The sequence below is a fragment of the Bos javanicus genome, chromosome 23 (assembly GCF_032452875.1).
Source record: "Bos javanicus breed banteng chromosome 23, ARS-OSU_banteng_1.0, whole genome shotgun sequence".
Lineage (NCBI taxonomy): Eukaryota > Metazoa > Chordata > Mammalia > Artiodactyla > Bovidae > Bos > Bos javanicus.
The window spans coordinates 29932789-29940902 of NC_083890.1; the positions used below are offsets into that span (position 1 = coordinate 29932789).

The following is an 8114-nucleotide window of genomic DNA, read 5'->3' on the forward strand; positions in this document are numbered from 1 at the left end:
ACTAAATGGCAATTTGGAGTCAGTTGTGCTTTTAATGCCTTGAACACTTTAAATTCTCTTCCCATATTGTTTTGGTAGAATTGTTTCCTACAGCAAACCACTCTTTGATCTTGGCTCTCCTGGTCAGGATTTTGTGCACACTAAAATATCTATGGTCCTGGTAGTCCAGTTTTCCTAGTAACTTCGTTAATGTGCTGTGAATGATTGACAGTTTGAGTATGTAGTGTATATGATATTAAATTGTGAATTAGTGGGACTTATGATGTAACAGAATATCAATATTTGAATATAATTTATACTTGATATCCTGTTAAGAAAAATTTGCTCCAAATTTTAAGCTGAAAAGTCACAGAGCAACTATTAAGAATCACAACTACATGATTTTTTAGATTTTTGGTACAAATGTGAAGAATTGTGTACAAACTGAAATGTCTATATAGTGATCCTCAAAACAACCAATAAAATCTCAGTTATAAAAAAAATGGCAATTTCCAAGGAGTGTGTAATTGATCAGTGTGCCCTCAATGGGAGTAACAGGCAAATGTTTAAATAATAAATTACGGTTTTCAATCATAAAGCTATCCAATGATTGTCACTATAATTCTCTCACCCTTTCTATCTGTGGTAGTGAGTCTGGTACACTTCTATGAGGTTCACCTACTGTTGACATTGTCCTTTTTTGCCAAAACTAGGTATTTCATTGTTATGAAAATATATTTGAAAGTTTAGGTGATACAAACTAGAGGTGATAGAAAAGATAAAAAGTACAGTTACTATCGTATGTAGGTTTGTGTGTCTCATCTGTATTGTTCATTATGTCTGTTACCTTGTAATAATCTATAACTTCTAGACAAGCAATGTTTTCCCATATAAAGTAGGATAATAAAAAAGCATTTTATTGATCAAACCACTTATAAGAAATGTATACTGACTTGTAAAATTGTTGTAGTTATTTATTTAATCATATATCAATATTATTGGTTAACTAGGGGAACTTCTCCTGGGAGATTTTTTTTTTTTTAATGATCTTCCTTGGATAATTATACAACACTCATTTAATTGCTATTGAGTAACCCAATGTCCCCAAGATCTTCCCAGACTCAACAAATTTTATCTTGGCTGATTAGGGAAAACTACTTGTTATCTTTCACACTGAAGATGTTTTTTTCTCTGAAATGTATAATGGGAAGAGTCTTCTTGAATGGGTACATGAACTGCGAAAGATGACAGGCAGTGGCTGCCTCCTGCCGCTATCATGTAGGATCTCAATGGCAAGTGGGAGGAAATTGTATGAACTATGTAATGAAGACGGAGAAGTTGATGGCACCCCACTCCAGTACTCTTGCCTGGAAAATCCCATGGACGGAGGAGCCTGGTGGGCTGCAGTCCATGGGGTCGCTAAGAGTCAGACACGACTGAGTGACTTCACTTTCACTTTTCACTTTCATGCATTGGAGAAGGAAATGGCAACCCACTCCAGTGTTCTTGCCTGGAGAATCCCAGGGACAGAGGAGCCTAGTGGGCTGCCATCTATGTGGTCGCATGGAGTCGGACACAACTGAAGCGACTTAGCAGCAGTAGCAGCAGCATGTAATGAAGAATTACATATTCAGTCTTATTTAGAGAAAGAGAGAAAGAAACTTTTCCTACTTTAGAAGAGTTGGATTTTTCTCTTCCAGAAAGTCCTTGGTTAAATCACCACCACAGAAAAGCTCACTAAGCTTAATTAGGGTAAGTGGGGAGAGAAATTATGCTGTTTTAAAAACATTTGATAAGATTTCCAATTTAAAGAATTTGCATAAAAGCTTCTGGCTTTTATACCAATTTTCTTTTCTTCAAAGTTTGAGATGTATATTAAATCCTAATTGATTTCATATGAAAATGGGTATTTGTGTTTTTAATTTCTGTCCCCCAAATTCATAAATTCATTTTAACAAACATTTGTTAAGAACCTAGGAGATACCTTATGAGGCAGCTATATGGATAAAAAGCTTTTGTTTTAAGATTTAAAACAGAATGAATTCAATTTTGCATATTGCTTGATATGGGAGTAAAATCCAGTGGAAATCCCCACAGATTAGCTAAATTTGTAAATTTGAAGCTGCAAAAGATGAAGGGGCCATAAAAAATAGAATTCTTAGTTAGGTGTGCAGAATTAGTAACTTAAGTCATAGAGGCAGAGGATATATGGGGGAAGGGAATTCCATTAGAGAATGTTGTTTATAAATGCAGGAAGAAAGGAGGAAAAGAATGGAAATTGCACTGGGGCAAATGCTAGTGAAAAATTTAAGAGAATTATATCTGAAGGCAAAGGGCAGGTCTGATATAGAAGGCATTAACCTGCCATAGAGAATTCAAGTAGACAAATAATTTAGAAAAGACCATTGGTTTAGAAACTAAGAACCCATTAGTGTGCTTGACAGACATTTTCTTAGTAGAAATGCATTTGTAAAAAGACACTAATTTTGTTAGATAGGAAAACAAATATCCACATGTGGTCATCAAAGTCTCTTTGGAACAACATCAAATGTTTACAGATTTTTTTTCTGTGCTAAATCTGAGAAAAGTCACTAGGGATATGAACATAAAAATAACACAATTTCCCCCCTCTTGGAGTGGTTTAACATTTTAGATGCATAAGAACTGGAGCTTCTGTAAGATGAGGGATAGGATATGGACAATTCATATAGTCACATAGTCATTTGTGAATATTAATGATTGAACATAAAACTAAGAAATGGGTCCATTTAAAAGCATCACTCCATAGGAAATGATAGAATTTGGAATCAAAAACACAGATGAAAAATATGGTACCTGCAATGAAAGAGGGAGAATGCTGTTTCTGGGGAGGAGTGGAAAAAGGAAAATAATGATTGGGATACAGTTTTTAGTTGAAAGAAATTTTGCATTTTAAAATATAAGATCAGAAGATTTATATAGCAGAGTGAAAATGGATAACAGGATTGAACCTTTGCAGCTTAACTAAGAAAAGGAATAAGAGTTATAAAACCTTCATTTTCTATGAACCCTTGGATGAAGGAGGCAATAATTTCTTGCTGATTCCCAACCCCCTTTCCAGCATCCTGATTTGTAAAGGGAAGTCCATCTGGCTTCATTCAACCATTTTTCTCAGGATTTTCTTCTGAGACTTCTGCAGTTTTTTTGCCTTGACACAGAAGGAGACAAAGTAATTGAGAGTATAAACGCTGGAGGCAAATTGCCCTTGAAATAAATTTTATACCAAATTGGATAAACAGGAAATTTAGAATAATTATGAGACTTATATACTAACTTTTTAATTGTGTGATGTTTATCTTAGCAATATATATCTGCAATACTGTTTAAAAACATACTCACTATGGCTTCTAATACTTAATATTTTATTTTCACAGTTGATATCAAGAAAATAAGAAGAAATGATCAATGATAGCTACTTTGGTTTCCTGGGTGGCCTCAACTGGAGATGATTATCTATGGAGTTGTCTTTTTCTTCTACACTATTGCCTTGATAGGAAATATTGCCATCATCCTGCTGCCATTACTAGAGGAACGTCTCCAAATTCCTATGTACTTCTTCCTCAGAAATTGGGCCATCTTGGATCTCTGTTATACCACAAATATAGTCCCACAGATGTTGGTCAATGTTTGGGGTAAAGACAAAAAAATCTCTTTCAGTGGTTGTGCCTTTCATCTTTTAACTGATGTGACATTATGCACAGTTGAATGTATGCTCCTGGGGTGTGATGTCCAATGACAGATTCAATGCTGTCTGCAAGCCTCTACATTATATGACAATAATGAACCCTCAACTCTGTCGAGGCCTAGTGACCATGACCTGGATAATTGGTATCATTAATTGCATGATCCTCTCTCCCTATGCTATGAGTCTTCCTCGATGTGAAAACCACCTGGATCACTATTTCTGTGAGATATCTGCAATGGTCAAAATTGCATGTGTGGACACCAAAGTCATGGAAGAAATCTTATTTGCATCGTGTTTTTTCATTTTCCTCTCACCACTTCTTCTCATTCTGGTTTCATATAGCTTCATTGCTGTAGCTGTGCTCAAGATCAAGTGTGCAGCAGGGAGACAAAAAGCATTTGGGACCTGTTCCTCTTATCTCATTGTGGTATCCATCTTCTATGGGACTGTTATCTACATGTACATACAACCAGGAAACAGTCCATCTCAGGATGAGGGTAAACTACTCAATATCTTTTACTCTATTGTTACTCACAGCTTGAACCCACTGCTCTATCAATTCAGTTCAGTTCAGTTGCTCAGTCATGTCCTACTCTTTGCAACCCCATGAATCACAGCATGCCAGGCCTCCCTGTCCTTCACCAACTCCTGAAGTTCACTCAAACTCATGTCCATCGAATCAGTGATGCCATCCAGCCATCTCATCCTCTGTCTGATCTATACACAAAGGAATAAGGAGTTCAAGGGGGCCATGAAGAGGCTGATTAGAAAAGAAAAACTTTCTGTAGAAACAATAGGACACTAACATCTTTTCACAAGGCATTTCCAATAAAGAAATTGGCCCCATGTAACCTTTAGTTCATTGTGAAATTATTTTAGTAGCAGCCTTTACCTAAAAATGAAAATAATGCCTAGAAAATGTGCTTATATTTTAATGTCAGTATCCTATAATGCCAAGTTGATTCTCAACTAATCAAAGTCACTAACTAATGGCCAACAGGCACAAGAAAAGATGCTCAATATCATCAATCATTAGAGAAATCCAAATCAAAATTACAGTGAGGTATCACCTCACAACAGTCAGAATGGCTGTCATTTAAAAGTCTACAGATAATAAATGCTGAAAAGGCTGTGGAGAAAAAGGAACCCTCCTACATTGTTGGTGGGAATGTTAGTTGGAGCAGCCAGTATGGAAATCAGTATGGAGGTTCCTTTAAAAGCTAAAGATAGAGTTACTACACAATCTTGAAACCCCATTCCTTGGCATGGGAGAAAACTCTACTTAAAAAAGATATATGCACCCCAATGCTCATAGCAGCACAACTTACAATAGCCAAGACATGGAACTGTACGTACCTTCCAGATGTTCAAGCTGGATTTAGAAAAGGCAGAGGAACCAGAGATCAAATTGTCAACATCCGTTGGATCATCGAAAAAGCTAGAGAGTTCCAGAAAAATATCTACGTCTGCTATCATGGCATCTGGTCCCATCACTTCATGGGAAATAGATGGGGAAACAGTGGAAACAGTGTCAGACTTCATTTTTCTGGGCTCCAAAATCACTGCTGATGGTGACTGCAGCCACGAAATTAAAAGACACTTACTCCTTGGAAGGAAAGTTATGACCAACCTAGATAGCATATTCAAAAGCAGAGACATTACTTTGCCAACAAAGGTTCGTCTAGTCAAGGCTATGGTTTTTCCTGTGGTCATGCATGGATGTGAGAGTTGGACTGTGAAGAAGGCTGAGCACCAAAGAATTGATGCTTTTGAACTGTTGTGTTGGAGAAGACTCTTGAGAGTCCCTTGGACTGCAAGGAGATCCAACCAGTCCATTCTGAAGGAGATCAGCCCTGGGATTTCTTTGGAAGGAATAATGCTAAAGCTGAAACTCCAGTCCTTTGGCCACCTCATGTGAAGAGTTGACTCATTGGAAAAGACTCTGATGCTGGGAGGGATTGGGGGCAAGAGGAGAAGGGGATGACAGAGGATGAGGTGGCTAGATGGCATCACTGACTTGATAGACGTGAGTCAGAGTGAACTCCGGGAGTTGGTGATGGACAGGGAGGCTTGGCCTGCTGCAATTCATGGGGTCACAAAGAGTCGGACATGACTGAACAACTGAACTGAACTGAACTGATACCTCCTAGTGTTAATTGAATTGAGACCCTCTCTTGAAGACAGCATTTCAACCACAACTCCCTTATGAGGAAATAATCCCACACTCACTACTTTAGAAAGTGGTATTTGAGCTATTGGCTTTATTCTATTTCTAGATCATTCCTTTTGCTCCTATTTTTAAAATACATGGATTCATTTGAACCTCATGTCATTTTGGCTGAGCAACTATCTAGACTAGAACTTTCCACAGTGTGGTCCTAAGCAGCCTGCATCAGAATCACCCATGGTTTTATTTAAAATGCCCATCCCAGGGCACAATCAAATGCTTTTAATCAGAAATTCTGAGTATGAAACACAAGTACTTTAATTTTTAACAAGTATACCATGTGAATCTTATGAATTCTAAAGCCTGAGGAACCATGTACCTTCTTCCCTTCATACTGCTGTCATTTACTGGTATCATGACCTCTCTCCACATGCATTTACATTTTGGCATCAGATGCACAACTTTTCACTTACTAAAAGACCTGGTATCATTGCAGCCTATGTCAAAAGTAAGATGAACTTTTAAATACGCCGGCATCCCTGTTTGCATCTCCAAGGTAGATACCACTTTTCATTTCAGGTACTCATTACTGTGTCCACATCATAAACCTCAACATTCCCTAGAGCTGCTCCAGCTTTACTATCTTAAAGCAATATGTCACAAAACGACCTCTGTCCTTTTAGATTCCTTCCCATTTGCTTCCTTTAATCTTAGAATAGAGTGGAAAGATAACAAATGCTTATACAACCATTGTTCTCTTATCAACAGTGAGAAATGTATTTTTTTTATCGTGCTCCTTTTATTACACTCAGTAAACCATCCTTAGTATGAAATGAATGGTTAGATATATAAATATAAGACATAACATGAGAAAATCTAGGGCAAAAATCCTCATTTTAATCCAAGACCACAAATATCAGCTCCAGTTAGTCTTCATCAGCAACTTACCCATTTTTTTTTTCTTACACAAAGACAAGCTTGATAATTTAACTCTTCCTAGTTGGTGGTTAAGGCTCTAGAATGTCCTTACCTTTTTTAAAGATCATTTTAAAACCAAAGCACTAATTTGACACAGTAAAAGCACAATACAAAGATCCAAATTTCAAATCTGGCTTTTGCTAGATAGAGTTTAAGAATAAAGAAACATTCTTCCCTTTCTTGATAATAATTTAAAATATAAATAATTGTATTAAGTCCCAAGACCCATTGAATAGAGAATGTGAAAGTTTCTGGTATAAAAACTACCTTAGAAGTCTGATAGTCATTTCATTCTACAGAGGGACAGAGACTGGATTTTGTTTGCTTTCTGTAATTACTTCACAATCTCCCTCCTTTTCAACATTGAGATTCACAAATGAACTGGATGCCAGCGTTTCTGGTTGATCGGACTGAACAACGGAATCAGCCTGCAGCTTATTTTGTTAGTATTGTCTTTCTGCTTCTTCTGACATTCTATTTTCTTCTTCTTCTTCTTCTTCTTCCTCCTTCTTCATCCGGTAATACTCATCAATTGCATTCTGGTATTTTGGGGTGCTGATGCCCAAAACAGATGCAATCTTCTCTCCAAGAAAGTCACAAACTGAGAGGGTGGATGTGGCAGCACAAAGCATGTGAAACCATAAGTAGGGGCCCCAGGTAAGTTTTGTCGGATCAACAGGAGGCAGAACGTCTTTCTTCTCCAGGCTGTCCACTTCATCTTCGTCTATGCTGTACTCTGCCATTGTTTCACCGCTAACAAAGTGGATGACTCTCCTTGGGACTTTCTTCTTTTTTCCTATGACTCCCAGTTCTACATTTTCAAAGCCTCTTTAGCATTACTCATCTGCTGTGCCGATTCCCTGAACGCCGAGGCGGCCACAGCTCCCGAGGCATTCACGGCTTCTCCCTCCTCACAGCTCGCTGGCTCCCGCTCCATCGCTGCCGACGCCACAGGACTGCTGGCGCGGCAGGGCCCGCCTAGCGCCAGGCCGAGAAATGTATTGTTATTTCTTACAAGTTTAGTGTCGGTTTGAGTAACTTAATGCTTTTTTAAGGAGGGAGGTGGGAGAAGGGTTCAGGATGAGAAACACGTGTACACCCGTGGCGGATTCATGTTGATGTATGGCAAAACCAATACAATATTGTAAAGTAATTATCCTCCAATTAAAATAAATAAATTTATATTAAAAAAATCACAAATAATAATTCATTTTAAAAATTTAATATGAAATCTCCAAATCAGAAACAAGTGGTACAGTTCATTAG

General features: G+C 37.7%; 2 pseudogenes; one reads left to right on the forward strand and one right to left on the reverse strand.

Moving 5' to 3' along the window:
* Nucleotides 1–3416: 3416 nt before the first annotated feature.
* On the forward strand, nucleotides 3417–6024 carry LOC133236000 (olfactory receptor 2W1-like; annotated as a pseudogene).
* Nucleotides 6025–6745: 721 nt separating this feature from the next.
* LOC133235922 (protein FAM177A1-like) lies at nucleotides 6746–7833 on the reverse strand (annotated as a pseudogene).
* Nucleotides 7834–8114: the final 281 nt, after the last annotated feature.